Source organism: Kogia breviceps, chromosome 13 (genome assembly GCF_026419965.1).
Source record: "Kogia breviceps isolate mKogBre1 chromosome 13, mKogBre1 haplotype 1, whole genome shotgun sequence".
Lineage (NCBI taxonomy): Eukaryota > Metazoa > Chordata > Mammalia > Artiodactyla > Physeteridae > Kogia > Kogia breviceps.
In genome coordinates, this window is record NC_081322.1 from 20423333 (window position 1) to 20442123 (window position 18791).

The following is an 18791-nucleotide window of genomic DNA, read 5'->3' on the forward strand; positions in this document are numbered from 1 at the left end:
CTTTTAATTTTAGTATAATTCATTTATTCATTTAAATTTAATTCATTTTTCTCCTTAAAGTGGTGACAATTAAAAAAGGTTGAGAGACATCAGTCTAGATCTAGAAAGAGCACCAGATTCAGTTTTGTTAATGATGTTTCTCTTACATATTTAGTCACGAAGATTGTCTTCAAGTGTCTCAGGTTCCCAATTTTTAATGCTTTTTCCTCCTTTCTGTTCTGTCTCAGGTGCCAGGTTCTGGTACACAACTTTTTTTGTACTGAGGAAAATATTTGCCATGTGAGGTGCATATACCTTCGAAAAATTTTAAGGCAAGATTTGTCTTTTGTAGACATATCTGCATTTTAAGGGTTTTATCGTACTATGGAATGAAAGGTATTGGTCTGTCACATGCATTCATCCCTCCTAGGTACAAAGATCTCTTTGTACCAAGGAGAAGACATTCTTCCACACATGCCAGATGGCCACTGTCCTTTCTACAAATACTTAAACTGCATTGCAGAAATGCCGAAGGCTGAGTTCCAAAGAGTATTATGACTGACAGGGAGTGGCCATACTAGCAGTAAATAAAACTCATAACGTTTTTGCTATGGTCGAGGCATGTTCACATCACTACATGTGACAAACTTCATTAATCCCCAAAACAACTCTACGAAGCAGGTGCTATTATTATCACCCCTATTTTATAGATGAGGAAACTGAAGCAAGAGAAGTTATGCTACAAGCCAGGTCACGTCCAGCATGTGCCAGAGCCAAGGTTTAAACCCTGCTGGTTTGACACCAGGGCTTGTGCCCTGAAGCACTCCATGATACTGCTTGGGAAACTCAGAGCAAGGGCTCTGAGCCTGGCAGATCTGCATTCAAATCCTGTCTCTTGGGCTTCCCTGGTGGCGCAGTGGTTGAGAATCCGCCTGCCGATGCAGGAGACACGGGTTCGTGCCCTGGTCCGGGAAGATCCCACATGCCGCGGAGCGGCTGGGCCCGTGAGCCATGGCCGCTGAGCCTGTGCGTCCGGAGCCTGTGCTCCGCAACGGGAGAGGCCACAACAGTGAGAGGCCCGCATACCGCAAAAAGAAAAAAAAAAAAAAAAAAAAAAAAAAAAAAAATCCTGTCTCTACCATTTCCCACCTGATGACCCTGAACTAATTACCCAGCTTCTCTGAACCTTAGTTTCTGCCCTTTGCTTGTCTCATGGGATTATTATGAGTTGTAAATGAGATCATGCCTGGCTGAATGTATCCAAACTTAAAAAGTAAACAGGGGCTTCCCTGGTGGCACAGTGGTTGAGAGTCCGCCTGCCGATGCAGGGAATGTGGGTTCGTGCCCCGGTCCGGGAAGATCCCACATGCCGCGGAGTGGCTGGGCCCGTGAGCCATGGCCGCTGGTCTTATGCGTCCGGGGCCTGTGCTGAACAGCGGGAGAGGCCACGGTGGTGAGAGGCCCACGTAAAAATAAACAGGGTCAATACTGTCAAAATGTCAGTTCTTCCTGACTTGATCAATAGTTTCCACAGATCTATAGATCCAGTCAAAATCCCAACAAGTTACTTTTTGTAGATCAACAAACTGGTTGTAAAGTTTATATGGAGAGGGAAAAGCCCCAGAATACCCAACACAATATTGAAAGAAAAGAAGAAAGTTGGAGGACTGGTGTTATCCAACTTCAAGACTTATTATAAAGCTCTAGTACTCAAGACAGTGTGGTATCATCAAAAGAATAGACACATAGATCAACGGAACAGAAGAGAGAGCCCGGAAATGGACCCACATAAATAGAGTCAACTGATCATTGACAAAAGAATAAAGGGAATACAATGGAGAAAAGATAAGTCTTTTCAACAAATGGTGCTGGAACAACAGGGCTTCCTCATGCAAAAAACAATTAATCCAGATAGAAACTTTACACCCTTCACAAAATTAACTCAAAATGGATCACAGACCTAAATGTAACACAAAACTATAAAACTCCTAGAAGATAACACAGAAGGAAATCTAGATTACCTCGTGTATGGTGATGATTTTTTGATACACACCAAAGGCATGATTCATGAAAGAAAAAATTGATAAGCTGGCCTTCATTAAAATTAAAAACTTCTGCTTTGCAAAAAGCACTGTCAAGAGAATGAGAAGACAAGCCACAGACTGGGAGAAAATATTTGCAAAAAACATAGCTGATAAAGGACTGTTATATCCAAAATATACAAAGAATTCTAAAACTCAACCAAAAAAATGAATGATGTGATTTTAAAAATGGGCAAAAGACCTGAACAAACACCTTGCCAAAGAAGATATACAGATGGCAAATAAGCTTATGAAAAGATGCTTCATAGCACGTGTCATTAGGGAAATGCAAATTAAAACAATAATGAGATACCACTACACACCTATTAGAATGGCCAAAATCCAGAACTCTGACAACAGCAAATGCTGACAGGAATGTGGAGCACAAGAACGCTCATTCATTCCTGGTAGGAATGCAACATGTTTCAGCCACTTGGGAAGACAGTTTGGCTAAACATACTCTTCCCATACAATCCAGCAATCACACTCCTTAGTATCTATGCAAAGGAGTTGAACATTTATATCCACACAAAAAACTACACAAGTATATTTATAGCAGGTTTATTCATAATTGCCAAAATTTGGAAGCATCCAAGATGTCCATATGGATAAATAAAGCTGCAGTACATCCAGACAACAGAGGGTTTTTACAGCACTAAAAAGAAATGAACTATCAAGCTATGAAAAGACATGGAAGAAACTTAAATGTATATCAAGTGAAAGAAGCCAATCTGAAAAGGCTACATACTATATGATTATGAATATATGACCTTCTAGAAAAGGCAAAACTGTGGAGACAGTAAAAGGACCAGTGGTTGCCAGGGATTAGGAGGGAAGGAGGGATGAATAGGCAGAATACAGAGGATTTTTAGGGCACTGAAACTACTCTGTATGATACCATAATAGTGGATATGAAACAGGAGGGAAGGGGGCAGGGCACAACCTGTAAAAGAATGACATAGTCATAGGACATGACAAAAACTGGTTAGAGCCAACTAGGTTCAAGATGGTGGAAGATTTGACTTCCAGTGGACCTTGAGCCTCATCAAATGCTCATTGTAATACATTAGCTAAATGACACACCCACAGGTGCCATGACAGTTCTGAAGCTAACCATCAAAGATCAAAAAGTGGATGGTGGCCCAATTCCTAGAAATCTCCACCCCTTCCCCCAAATTGTTGAAATAATCCTCCCACTCATTTACCCAGCCCATAAAAACTAACCACACCATATTTCGGGGCCTCTTGCCTTTTGAGATAGCCCACACTCTTGTCTGTGGAGTGTGTTTCTCCCAAGGCAGTTCTCGTCTGTTGAGAAGGACCACATTCTGTCTATGGAGCGTGTATCTGTCTAATGAATGTGTATTTCTCTAAATAAATCCACTCCTTACCTATCACTTTGTCTCTCACTGAATTCTTTGTGCCACAAGACATCAAGAACCTGAGCTTCATTAAGTCCTGAGACCACATATGGGATCTCAATTAAAAGACATGGGTTCAAGTCCCAATCTGGGTTCGGGCCACGTTCAAGTCCTGGCACATGGGTTCAAATCCTAATCTAGGTTTTGGCTGGGTTCGAGTCCCAGCACTGGGTTCAAGTCTCAATCTGAGTTGTGAGGTTTCAGATACATGCCATTGTACATTTGTCCAAACTCACAGAATGTATAACACCAGGAGTCCACCTTAAGGTAAACTATGGACTCTGAGTGGTAATGATGAATCAATGTAGGTCCTCAACTGTAACCAAAGTACCACTCTGGTAGGAGGTGCTGACAGCGAGCAAGGTGGGGTAGGGGGTGGGGGTGTATAGGAAATCTCTGTACCTTCTGCTCAATTTTGCTGTGAACCCAAAACTCCTCTAAAAAATAAAGTCTATTTAAAAGGGGGGGAAAATCAGGATAGGCTTGGCGATGGAAACTAGAAAGCTAGAGGAAGAAGAGTCTTATGAGTGAACAATCTTCTGAGCCCCAAAGTCCAGGACAGCACATAAGGAGCAGACAAGGGAAAGGTAAAAGCTCAATCTAGGTTGCTGGGAGCCAACCAGACAAGGGTAGGGAAGAGAAATGACTCCATCTGGGCTGACCGGATGTGCTGGTGACTGACAGCCTGCTGAGACATCTCCTTCCTGGCCTGAGTCCGCAGGGCAGGGTCTCCACCCCTCCCCTTCCTGAATATGAGAAGATATAAAGGGTGTGCTCGTTAAACTCTTGTTGAATTCCTATGACAATATCGGAAACAATATACATCACTTCAACATAGACAAATGACTACAAACCACTGAGGGGGCTACAGGGATGAATGTTCTAAAACAGCCAGGAACCAGGAAGCTCTGCTCCTTGAAATCAAATACCGGCCAAAAGGCACTCTCACCTGGTAGCCTCAAGCATATCACATGACTCAGAGGTGTTGCCAAAAACCCAGATTAAAAAAAAAAATTAAATGGGAGGAGAGTGGGGAAGAGAAAACAGAATCTCTCCCTAGGACCACACTAAAGGCATTTATTAGCCTGGCCCACCCTGTAGCACCTTAGAAACAAAAAGTCCCCATCCAAATGCAAACAAACTTCTTTCCTTGCTGTGACTGCGTTTCATAACTCTTGCACTTCCTAACGTGGAGCCACTCCATCTATGAGGTCATTTGTTTTTCAAAGAATTCAGTTACGGAGCTTGCCAATCATTCAGATCGCAGGCACTGGCCAGGAAAGCAGCATTAAGTCCCTTACTGCTCTTTCTTAAGTAAGTCAGAGCATTCGAATTCCATACAATTGTCTTTTCAAAAAAAAAAACAAAACAAAACACTGTGCTTACAAAGATAATAAGTTCCAAATGCTGTCTTTTCTTAAAGGTATGTTTGTTCAAATCATATGTTTCTAATCTGTAACAAAACAGCCTGAGTTATAATTATTCCAACTGCACACACTATTCAAAAGCCAAGAGATAGCATGCAGAAATGATGAATGTGTTATTGGTGATATATAGAGTCAATCTGTTGATTCAAGACATAAACAGAGTCACAAGGAAAGAGAAGAAATGGTGAAAAACAATCCAATTTGCACTATGCCTGCTCCTAGAACAGCCCAGTTTCAGGCCCTCCAGATGAGAAGCAAAGGATCTCTCCTTTGTGGAAAGATTCTGGTGTGAGTCATTTACACTTCAGTGTGAATTTTAAATACTCAGCTCCTATACTCTATTTGCATTTGAAATTTTAGCTATAATTGATAAATAAAAGGCTTTATCTTCTTATTAAGGGAATTTGAAACCTCAGTGAACAGATAAAATAAATGTGAAAGAAGGAGGAACTGGGAAATCCACAATATGTTTAAGAAATAAGGATTTACCAAGAGTGTTAATTGCATACTTTTTATAAATGCTAACTTTAGTGGCTCCTTAGACTTACAGCCAGAGGATCTATTGCAGGATTTCTTTCTTCTGTCAAATCTCATCAAGCATCAGCCTCCAAAAAGGGGGTTTTGTTTGTTTGTTTTATTTGCTTTTGGCCAATTATCAGTGCATATTTTTAAATGGGCAAACTGAAGCAGTAACTGGGAAGACCTAGACTTATCCAATTTCACCCCTGAGGTTTAGGTCATTTCACTAACCGCTGAATATGAAGTTATAGACACACATAAGCTATTGGGTTTAGTGAAGTGCTATAAATAATCTTATAAATGCAGTACAACCCATTGAAATTCATATTTTAGAGAAGATCTTGAAGAAGAATGACTCAAAATGTCATCCAGATGGGCTCTGGAATCTTGGAGATCTCTTTCCCCAGTGCCAACCCTTTCCCTCAAACATGAACCCTCTACTCTCAACCAACTTAAACCACACAGACCATGCTGGATCACTTCAGATTTGTTTCTGAAAACATATTCCTTTTCTCCAAAGAAAGGAATCAGAAATAGTCGAATAGAAAAACAATGACCTAGATCAGGATCAATGAGCAATATCATCTAGAATGGAAGGGAAAGATTATATGAGAATGTTCTCTTTCGATTTAACTCAGGCAGGCCTGAAATTCACTCTGGACAGTGAACAGGTCTGGTATTTTCTTCTTTACAAGTGAGCTTCTGATCGGAACCCTCACACAGGAAGCCCAAACTTGTCTCTATTTTTCATTCTGTAATGGAAGTCAATACCACAGCTGTGAAAAGGGAAATCCATGGTGAATTGAAAAACCTCTTTAGGAATACATTTTACTTCAAGATGCTTACAAATCTTAGTGTATTTCAGATTTACCTCCAAACATATCATATCTCACAGAGTTTTGTGGAGGAAATGAGATTGATAAATGAATATTCCTTGATAGGAAACCCAAATCCTCCACAAGAAGAGAAACCTGACTCATGTCCCTCATAAATATAATAAGCACAGCCTGCTGCTAAGCATCAGATTTCCGGGAACTCTACCCATAATGAATTCGTCTATTCTCTGGGAAAGAAAGGGAAATAATCTGTAGATAGATGTTCCAGAAGAAAATGAAACCATTAATTAAATTGAGATATCTCCCCATCCTGACACTAGGTGACTAAAATAAATACTAAAATGTTCCAATAACTGCATAAAATGATGAACCAATTTCAAAAGTAATTACAAAAATTTTATTTTATTCCTGCATACATACTAGTAATGTTTATTGAATACCTATCATATGCAGAATGCAGTCCCAGAGAATGCCACATCTTGGAAGGAACATAAGATAAAGCCACTCCAAGTCTTGACAATATAACCACATAAATGCAAAAATAAATTTTAAATTATCAAAACCCCTCAGTAATTCTAAACTATTGGAGAGAAGTATTTTCTGAATCCAGAACAATTTTTCTGCTATGGATTACACACATAAACAAATACAATTTTAAGGCTAAGTGCCTTGTGGCTGCATTTGGTTAAATGTTGTTTAGTACACATTCTGCACTCAACAACAGACTTGAATGTGCCCAAATTATCTGCCTGTTAGCTTTAGTTTACATGGAATTCAATCATGTGTATGTAGACTTCCTAAAATGGTGAAACTTCCTAAATGGTGAAAGACACTTCCTGAAATGGTGAAAACACAGCTTTCTTACGTAGGTACATATTTCCTTTTAAAGATTCCTGTAAATTTTATTTTGCTAATAATATCTCTTTCTTACTAACAGCTCAGAAGTAAATATAAACTTACTTAGAATTATCATAAAATTTAAGTTACTGAAGTCCTATTCAATAAATTGCAATTTTCATAAAAATCACATGTAAAAGTAACTGCCAAAATTGGAATAAAAGTAACAGCTAACCTGTTTTCCGTACTTATTGTGTGCCAGCCACTATGCTTATGTGTATGTTGATCTCATTTAATCATTAAAACAACCTTTTTAACAGTACTGAGGTTGTTCTCAAAAAACTAAAAATAGAACTACCATATGACCCAGCACTACCACTCCTGGGTGTATATCCGAAAAAAACAAAAACACTAATTCCAAAAGATACACGCACCCCAATGTTCATAGTAGCATGGAAGCAACCTAAGTGTCCATCAACAGATGAATGGATAAAGAAGCTGTGACACACACACACACACACACACACACACACACACACACACACACACACCCCACAGTGGAATACTACCCAGCCATAAAAAAAGAATGAAATAATGCCATCTACAGCAACATGGATAGACTTGGAGGGCATTAAGCTTAGTGAAATAAGTCAGACAGAGAAAGACAAATATTGTATGATATCACTAATATTTGGAATCTAAAATATACAACAAACCAGTGAATATAATGAAAAAGAAGCAGACTCACAGACATAGAGAACAAACTAGTGGTTACCAGTGGGGAGAGGGAAGGGGGGAGGGGCAATATAGGGGTAGGGGAGTAAGAGGTACAAACTTTTAGGTATAAAATAAGCTACAAGGATATATTGTACAACACAGGGAATACAGCCAATATTTTATAATAACTATAAATAGAGTATAATCTTTAAAATTGTTAATCACTATATTGTACACCTGTAACTTATATAATATTGTACATCAACTATACTCCAATTTTAAAAAAACAACCTTTTCAAGAAGGTATGCTATTGCCCCTACTTTTAAACAAGTGAAAACGAGTAGCCTGGGAGCTTAAACATTATGTTATACTGCCTGCCCTCCAATCAAGAGGTGCAAACTGGTATTATCTTGATTTGTCACTTCAAAGCACAGCCTCAGCACATTTAAATAAAAAGTGAGTGGAGAGATGGAGTGGGAGGTTGGGTTTAGCAGATGTAAACATTTATACATAGGATGGATGAACAACAGGTCCTACTGTATAGCACAGAGAACTATATTCAATGTCCTGTGATAAACCATAATGGAAAAGAATATTTTTTAAAAATGTATAGGGCTTCCCTGGTGGCGCAGTGGTTGAGAGTCCGCCTGCTGATGCAGGGGACACGGGTTCGTGTCCCAGTCCGGGAAGATCCCACATGTGGCCCGTGAGCCGTGGCCACTGAGCCTGCGCGTCCGGAGCCTGTGCTCCGCAACGGGAGAGGTCACAACAGTGAGAGACCCGCGTACCGAAAAAAAAAAAAAAAGTATATATGTATAACTGAATCACTTTGCTGTACAGCAGTAATTAACACTGCAAATCAAAAAAAATTGTAAATCAACTATACTTCAATTTTTAAAAAAAGAAAAATAAAAAGTGAGTGTCTGAAAAATATCATTCTAACCCGTTTTCTAGTATATACAAATAGAATCTGATTTTAAAGAATAACACCATCATGTCCTGTTCTATTTTGTAATTTCCACGTCTTGGTCAACCTAGAAGCATATTATCTCTGGAAACAGCCCGACCAGATATGACCTTCTTCCTGACAACAGCAACATCAGTTGCCCAGTCTCCCAGCCTTGGAAAGCCTTTCTTCCTAATGTCCCTGGTGCTCTTTTCTTCCCTTTTATTCCTAGTCATCACTCTGGTTCATGCATTCACAACCCCATTCTTGGACCATCCCAGCAGGACCATCATAGCTTCATGTTCAAACCTCCCTTTGCTCACCCACTTTCTGCCTATTTCCTTCTAACTAATGTTTCTCTCCCCAAACCTTACTAGGCAAGCTTTTTAAAGTTCATCCACACTGGTTTCCTCCCATTAACTTCCCACTCCCTGCATTCTGGTCCCTGCCCCCATTTTTATTTTTTCTCATGCTCCTTCAGGTCTCCTCTTCTGCCTCCCACCTTTAAATATGAGTGCCCCAGGAATTCCTAGGTGGTCCAGTGGTTAGGACTCCGCTCTTCCACTGCAGGGGGCACGGGTTCGATCCCTGATCGGGGAACTAAGATCCCACAGGATGTGTGGCGCAGCCATAAAAACAAAACAAAACGTGAGTGTCTCCCCAGGCCCATCCTGTCCCTCTATTCTCCCCACTCTCCACCTCCCCTGGCCCAGTTCATTCATACACGCCAATAACTCCAAATTCTCTATCTCAACCCAGACCACTCCCTCCAGCTCCCAACTCACTTCCAACCTCAGCGAGACACCTCCCTCTGGGTGGCTCAGCAGCTTCTCACACTCATGATTCTCAGCTGGATCCTGCTCCTGTGTTCCCCATGTCAGGTAAGGACAGCTTCTCATGAGCCCAAATCACTCATATCACCCCTGACATCCAGCCACTAATTTCAGCAGATTTTTCCTCCCAAGTAGCTCATGAACCTATCCCTTCCTCTCTAAACCTATGACTACTAAGCTCATGGGAGCCAACCACAACCATCACCTGGACTATTACAGTAGCCTCCTAATGGGTTTCCTGCCTCCAGACCCCCTCAAAAATACCCTGATCTCAAAAGACCAACATGAAAACTATGTAAAATTAAAGTTACTATGTTTAAATGTAATTTCTGCTAAAGAACTTCAAAAATTTATCTAGTCTCTTCCATATTTAATTTTTTTCTTCCAGTTTTATTGATATAATTGACATACAGCACTGTATGCAGCATACAGTGTGCAGCATAATAATTGGACTTACACACATCATGAAATGATTATCACAGTAAGTTTGGTGAACATCCAACATCTCATATAGATACAAAATTAAAGAAATAGAAAAGTCTCCTTATCTTCCATATTTAATTGATCCTAGTTAACCATAACATGAAGAGAAAAAAATTGATTGAACCCTTGAGTAGACTGTAGGCATAAGCTTCCATTATAGGGAGATTAGAAGCAACATAGCATTGAATGGCCCCATTAGCCTTATTAAAATGAATGGTTTCATATGTGTGGAAGGAGAATGATTTGAAGAATTTACAATGCATGGCCCCCATCTCCTGCACATCCTTGTTCCCCCAGAGTTCCTGCCACCAGTTCGGGCAGCTGGGGTGGTCCAGCCTCATGCCTTCAGAGTTGAAATGTTACTGCAGAGATGCAGGAAGTAGCTGCTTAGGTTTTTTTAAAAAATATTTCACTCATGCAAAACTATATAAAATGTTATCAAGATTTGTAATGAAATAAACTCCAATGGGCCCAACATCTAGTGATCCAGCCTCAGCTTTTGAGGTTCAAAATATAATTTTGAATCTTTGGAAGAAATAATGCCTTTGTGAGGAAGACTTTTGAGCTGCAGAACCCTGAATCTTTTGCATTGAGTCCTGATTTAAACAAGAAACACAGAAGCAAGTAATATGTGTTATAATGAGTTTTTCAGTCCAGACCCAATAAAGATTCTATGAGACAAGCCTGGAGAAGAATTAGAGGGGCAGCAAGAGTTAGATGCTGATGAAAACTCCTTAGACAGAATCCTTGAGTTGTTCCTCACCCCCATCAGCTCCGATGGGTAAAGTTATAGAATGACCCAATAAGCCTGGAAGTCCAAGAGTTTCTGCATGAAACCCTAGAAAATGATGTCATGACCCACAGAAACAGGCAAAAGGAAAATCTTGAACAGACTGAGTTTTAACCTAAAATGATTATATTTGCATGGCATTTTCTAAGATTTCATTTTCTGCCATGGCATGGATGGAGAGATGGAGATAAATTTGAGTTATAGAAAACTGAAGACAGTTACTTTTTTTGTACACCTGAGGATGTGACTAACACATTTGCACTTATAACATATAATGGTAAGATAATTTTTGAATTTTACTCCCTAGAGATGTATACAAACCACTTCAGAATATTGTATCAAATAGTTATATGTAATGGATCAGGCTGATGGAGCAAATCAATTTAGTGTCTCCACCTTTTGTTAATGGGAAACACTTGTCTGGGGAAGGAGCTAATGGCTAGTTAACCAACTCTTGAGCACTATAAGGATGGAAAGTTATAATTACCTACTCAGTGTTATCTTTCACCAATAAATTAAGATAATCTTTGAAGTGCTTACCAACCCTGAGATTCCATAACTTTGCTCTTCTCTGCTCAGAAGAGGAATTAAGTGTTTGGGGTAAACTCTCCGAGGCCACTCAGTGGCATTTACTCCTCACAATTAGTGCCTGAAAGAGGTGAAGCCCCCTCTCCATTCCAAATATCACGGGCTCCCATGGCTTCTGAACCAACATTATTCTTTCCACTTTTAAGACCACTTAAGATTCCCATCTTCTTACAAAACCATGAAAAACAAAAGGAAGTAAAACCCAGACCCTAAACATTTTTAGCTCTTCTACCTCTACACAAAGATCACGTTCCAACGTGAAACTGAACACAATGAAGATAACTCTTACATGATTGTGACCTCTGGTATATGGTTTGCTAGAGCCATCAGATACTGGCCTGTCTTTCAAAGAACTATTTGATTGTATGCAATTGTGTGTGCACTGTGTGCATGTTTAAATGTATGATTCTTCCAGATTTCTAGAACTCAGGCACCCAAAGCTTCACTTTGTAACCCATGTGTGACGAAGTATGAAGAGTTTGTGGGGGGACCGAAATTAGAAAAATTGGAGTTGAAATCCCAGGCAGCCACTGACCTTGAAAAGCTTACACTCTAGAGAGGATGACAGACATACACCACAAAATTTCAATACAGTGTTGTGAGTGCTTTGACAGACATAAACACATGATGTTATGAGAGTAGAAACAGAGGTGCTGGGGGCGGGAGGTGTCGAGAAATGACCTTTACAGAGAGGATGCCTGAGCCAAGTCTTAAAAGAGACGTAGGAGTCTGCCAGGCAAAGAAAAGTGCTTATTAACTGCTGAACAAGGAAGATCAGTTACACCATCCACATGGCTCCACAAGGAAAGCACATATCATCAATCGCTGTGAAACGGGCAAGATAATCAATTCTGAAGAAGCATGTTTCTCGTGCTTTTGATGAAAAGTGTAGTAGAGATCTCAGGGGGAAAGATGAAAGATCAGAGAGACCTATAGGTATAAGAACCTTGTCTCTCCACACCATCCATCCACTCAAACTATTTTTATTGGACAGAACTGAAAGAAACATTGTTGGAAATAAAATACCTACCAGAACATTCTGGACTGCTTCATGCTGCATACATGCTCGAACTTTGACCTGTACAGCACAAATCCATATTCAAGTGGTTAAGAGGCCGTATAAGATGAGCGCTTGTTATGAATGAAACTTTGGTGATTACATCAGCTACACTAACCCAGAACAGCTGACGACCATTGCCAGTATCATGCGTTCAGCAATCAGCAACATCTTTGGTACAGATGTTCGGGAAACCATTGTGCCAATTATGCTGTAATAATGACAGTAGAGAGCTTGGCTAGGGAATTCTCATTTCATGTCCTCTTTGAAAAAGCATCTCTTAAAAGAGGGCAATAGACAATATATACTGTGTATCCTGTCACTCTTTTTGGCTTGAGCTGTGCTCCTTTTGACTCTGTGGATCGTTGACCTTTCTGATCTTGAAGTTGGGATGGCATAAGCTAAGGGGTTTTGGCACACACAAAACCCACCACATTCTTGAATGCTCAAGACAGCTTTACAATGTCTCAAGCTGCATCTGAGCAAACCTGTTTCTCACTAATACTGTCAGTCTTTTTGAATGTTTTCTCTACAAAGGACAAAGGGAGAAAAATATTTGTTAATCAAAACCCATCTCAACTTAGCACAGTTTAACTGATCTTTTCTGCATTCCACTTTTGGAAAAAAAAAAAATAAAGAGTAGAAGACAGTCTTTTACAGGAAAATAGGCAACATGTGACCTGGTGTCAATGCAGACTTAAGACCTTCTCTCACATCTTTGTAATGGCAGTGCTTTGTGATGCATTCATTTTTTTTTCCATCAGATATTCACCAAGCATCTACAGTGGGCTAAGGACTGCTCCTAATGAGAGTCTACGTTCAGAAATGTGAACCTCAGGCACTACAACATTTCAAATCATCAGATAAAGGTTATCTCATGTTTTCTACATAGAACTTACTAAGGTCAGGAAAATGTTCAAATAGGATTTTCATCAACAAGGAAGGAAAGAAAAATGGATTCATTGTCAGGTCTTAGTTAATCAGATAATTCCATTACAAGCACCACTCTCCTCCTCCACTTTTTTTATTTCAATAAGTGGGGGCATTTATTCAAATAAAGGGGCATTAGATTAAGCAAAAGGTTTTAGTTTATGGCCAAAATAAATGAATGCAAGACTGCAGAAGAAAGGAGAAAGAAGGATTTGCTACAAGGCAGATCTTCAGATCGTGAAGTGGATGCACCTTCTCGGGGCTGTGTAAGTTTAGACCCCAAGCACACTATTGCTTCCAGAAACTGTTTCCAACTGAAAATTTTATAGACATTTTAAAGTCTCATGGGTGAGTTCCTGAAAATATCACAGTTGGTCAAGAAACACATGTGTTTCAACTCTGTCTAACTTGCTTTGGTGTTAGCTTATAAAAACTCATAGGTGTATATTGGACTCATTAAACTGAGGGACTCATAAGCACCAGCTCGATCAGGGCAGCGTGCTGACAGGCATTATACATTATGCAAGCTTCCCCACGTCATTCTGCCAACATGCTTGCATTTTAATCCAAAACACTCCCGCCGTGTCAAATACTAGGCCTCCCTGGAACACATAAAACCAATCATGCCACCTCATGCAGAGGTTCTGTGATGTGAACAGATTTCCACCGGAGACTGGAAGGAACCCATGACAACATTTTCACATGTTACTCCATATCAATCCAAAATCCTCTCTGCAGAGCTAATGTAACAATAAAATAGTAACCCAGGGAAAGTAGGTAGAAGATGGAACCCAAAGCATGCTGGTTTGACAATTGTCAAGCACCAGATTCATTTATCACTGAATAAAGGCAGTGAATATTCGTGACTCAGCTACAGACATTTCATCTGAGAACCCACCAGAGATGAAGATGTGTGTGTGTGTGTGTGTGTGTGTATATATATATATATATATATATATATATACATATATACATATATATACAATTTTATAGAATCTCCCAGGACTGTCAGGATCATATTGAAGCTGAACACAAAAAGATACTTTCAAATCTCCAAATTTTCTAAAGGGGCCACAGAGAAAACTCACATAAAATACCTAACAATTTCATGTTGACAAATAGGCATGTCAAGACAATTAGCCTCTTTGTAGCAAGATGGTGGACAGATGCATAGAAGAATCATGACTCTGATTGTTCTACAAAAGTCAATAAGGTGGAGTCTCTAACAGAGCAAATATGTCAAAGGAGAGAGAGATAAGAATTGGAAATCTGATGAAAAACAGCCAGGCAGGAAATACAAGGGGAAGCATATCGAATTGTGGTTGAAAACAGTATGAGTAAACTTTGTTCTAAGATGTGTGTGGAGCTGGAAGCAAGACACCCAGGAAGAGTGGATGTGAGCCTCGAATAAGGGGTTTATGACAAACTGAACAGTGAAAAGCTGGTGGGGAGGAGACTACCTCATGATGGAATGCGAGGTTCTGCAAACATCATGAGAAGCGAAGAGACAGAAGAGTTTTGAATTCAGCAGAGGACCCTCAAGAGAGACTGGTAAAGTGAAAAAAAAAAAAAAATATATATATATATATATATATATATATATATATTCATGTGCTTCCTTCAATTAAAAATAAAAGATATAAGTGCTACAAAAAAAAAATTGAGATCAGTTTGACTAACATCTGGAAGAGGATGGGATTTCCCTGGCGGTCCAGTGGCTAAGACTCCACGCTTCCACTGCAGGGGGCTCGGGTTCAATCCCTGGTTGGGGAACTGAGATCCCACATGCTGCACGGCACAGCCAAAATAAATAAACAAATAAAAGCTCTTTTTAAAAGTATCATATTAGAAGAGGTTCAAAGGATATTTACCAGCCACCATATATCTGAACACAGGCTCATTCAGGCCACTGATTATTTGTGCTTAGTGTAGATCAGTCTCTAGGTTAGGCGGGCCTAAAGATAGATGACTAATAGAAGTGTGTATAAAATGTCTAGGGAGCTCAAAGGGAGGATATACTGTGCCAGGTCCATTTAGGTTTTTTCTTCAATAAATGAATCATGTTAAAAAGGAAAAAAACAACAGTCCAGAGAATTTGATTTCTCCAAATCTGAACATTCTTATCAATAAATGAAGAGTGTGTGGTCTAGTTCATATTTCTCATGTGTGAGTACATAATCAACTAGAGGGCTAAACCCCCAAATTTGGTTATGCTCAGCATCAATCTAATGGATGTCATCGAGTGAGGTGGCTGGCATTCACTAATGGCTTTATCTGCAACTTAACTAACAGGAAGCAGCACAATGTCACTGGGATCTTCAATAAATTGTGCATAAAGGGAACATACCAAAAAATGGGAACAGAACTTGGTAATCTCAACATATCAGGCTAAAACTAAATAATGTTTTCTAGGAAAGTTTATGGATTAAAAACAAACACATAATTGGGTTAGCAAAGATCTCTTAGATATAACACCAGGGACACAATTTGTCAATTTTTTAATTTTAAAAATTAAGTTGAATAGACTTCATCAAAAATTTTTAAATTTCTGTCCTCCAAAAGCGAATGTTGAGAGAACGAAAAAACAAGCCACAGATTCAGAGAAAACATCTGTAAGTCATATATCTGATATAGAACTCGTATTTAGAATATATAAAGAACTCTCAAAAGAACTCAGTAATAAGAAAAGAATCCAATTTTTTTAAATGGACAAAAGATATGAACAGATACTTAACTAAAGAAGACATACAGGTGGCAAATAAGAACATGAAAAGATGTTTGTCATAATTAGTCATTAAGGAAATGCAAATCAAAACCACAATGAGATGCCCCTACACACCTAGTAAAATGTCTAAAATTAAAAAGATTGAACGTAACAGGTGTTGGTAAGGATGTGGGTGAAATGGAACTCTCATACACTGCTGGTGGGAACACAAAATGCTGTATCCATTTTGGAAAATACTGTGTCAGTGTCTCTAAAAGTTAACTATACATTTACCATGTGATCCAGCCATTCCAGTCCCTAAGTATTTACCCTTTTTTAATTTAAGAAAAATAAAAGCATGTGTCCATACAAAGATTTGTACACTGTCCCTTGTCGCTGCTTCTCTCCCCATGGCAGGCACCCCAATGCCAACTGTCTCATGGGGCTCATTTGTTGCTCTTCAAAGGGCACTCAGGGACCTCTCCCTGTATCGTGCCCCCTGCAAGGAAGAACTCTGAGGCTCTGCCTCTTGCACCCTACCCTCATCCACCAAAATGGGTGTCCCAATCTATCTATCCCTTTTGTGGCTTAAATACTCTCACGCAAAAGGACGTCACTCATAGGGGCTCCTACCTAGATGAAGCCTACTTAAGCCCAGGCCCCATTTGAGGTCTCTATGTGACCCCAGGGAACTTCCATATATCCTTGTCAAGTCAATCAATGAGGAAACAGACTGCCCCCCACCACACCCCAGAGCTCCCTCGCACTTCTGCCATCTCTCTCCTGCTCCTTTTCCTCACAAGCAGTGGCACACATTCTGATAGTCTGGGGTTTAGGAGCACAGCAACATTCAGAGAAGAGACTATTACTCATTCCTCACTATGGTGAGAAGAATAGTCTGAGCACCCCAATCTTGTAGGCAGTTGAAGGAACAAATCAAATGCTCCCTCTTTTCCACAAGGCAAAGGAATGGGGAAGATACCATTGCCACTCAACAAATTCTGCATTCCCCCCAAAATCAGCTCCTTCCCCCACTTACCCACTTACACTTTTTCTTGATAAAGAACTCAAAACAGTTGAACCTCTCTCAATGAGGTAGGGTGGGGGAGACTCACATTAAGAAGTGGGCCCTCCTTGGACTTGACCTTAGAGAATTTAGTGAATGTTCCCAACAGGGGGCTCCACTGTAACCCCTGAGGTACTGCTGCTGGATGGCTTCAAGGGAAGAAGATCTCCATCAGTCCCTACACATGTACCATATGAATCCACTTTCTATAGAGCCCTCTTCTGGGTACTCCAAAGAATTCCAAAGTGAATGGGTGGACAGTCTGAGAAGGGATATTCAACAAGTAGCTGAATAACCAGAATGGTAAAGTAGAACAAATTCCATAAAGGAGCCACAGACAAAGGTCAAGGAGAGATTGTCCTGCACCAAACACTGCTCAGGAACTGTCTTCCTATACTTGAAATGGAGGAAGAGCTCTCCTCCAGCTGTGGGATCATGAAGACACTGGCTTTTGTTCTGAACTTTGAAGAGAATGAAGAGTTTATACTTGTAGACATAGGTGGGGAGGAAATTAGAGTGAGGAAATTTTTGGAGACAGTAAATCACATGAGGTAACTTATTAACTATGTTTAAATGCAACGTATCTCAACTTCCCTGATTATAGGAATCACTAGGGATGCTTGTTAAAAATACAGATTCCTAGCTCCACCCTAGACCTCCTGGATCAGATCCAGAGAAAGACACAGGGAATCTGAATTTTTAACATGCACCTTCTGGGTGATTCTTTTTTTTTTTTTTTTTTTTTTTTTTGCGGTATGCGGGCCTCACTGTTGTGGCCTCTCCCATTGCGGAGCACAGGCTCCGGACACTCAGGCCCAGCGGCCATGGCCCACGGGACCAGCTGCTCCGCGGCATGTGGGATCCCCCCAGACCGGGGCACGAACCCGCGTCCCCTGCATCGGCAGGAGGACCCCCAACCACTGCGCCACCAGGGAAGCCCTGGGTAATTCTTATGATGAAGCAAGTTTAGGAAATACTAATGAAGGATGTGAAATCTATTTTGAGTAAATAATGAAACTGTTACCTATCCCACTGAGCAAAAAGGAACAACAGCAGCAAAAAATGAGCTCTCATTTCTCTAAAAGTTTGGTGTGGAATAAGAAAGACTCTAATTAAAGGTGTCTAAATATTACAGTAGGCTTTTATGAGAGTTGGAATCCCCATCCCTGAAAAGCTTTATTAAATGAAGGAAATCACTATTTGCCCTAGAGGGGCTGGCTCTGGGGAGTAGGCAAAGGGCTGAATTATTTGGGGATCATTTGGGAGTTGTGAGAAACTAAAACTCACCTAAGAAACATGAGAGCACAAGGGAACCTCAAGGAGGCCAAATAAAGGCACAGAGTTGGGTGTTAGGGAAACTGGAAATTTACCACAGGTCTTTTCCCTCCCACTCTTTGGGACCAAATATTCCCCTACAGCTGTGTCTCTCTGCACATATATTTAATTCTCTTCTATCCTCCAGCCAGCTTCTCAATTTAATCATCCACTAATCAATGGCAACCTTATCCTCCAATTCAACATGACTCCCCAGGGACTTCCCTGGTGGTCCAGTGGTTACGACTCTGTGCTCCCAATA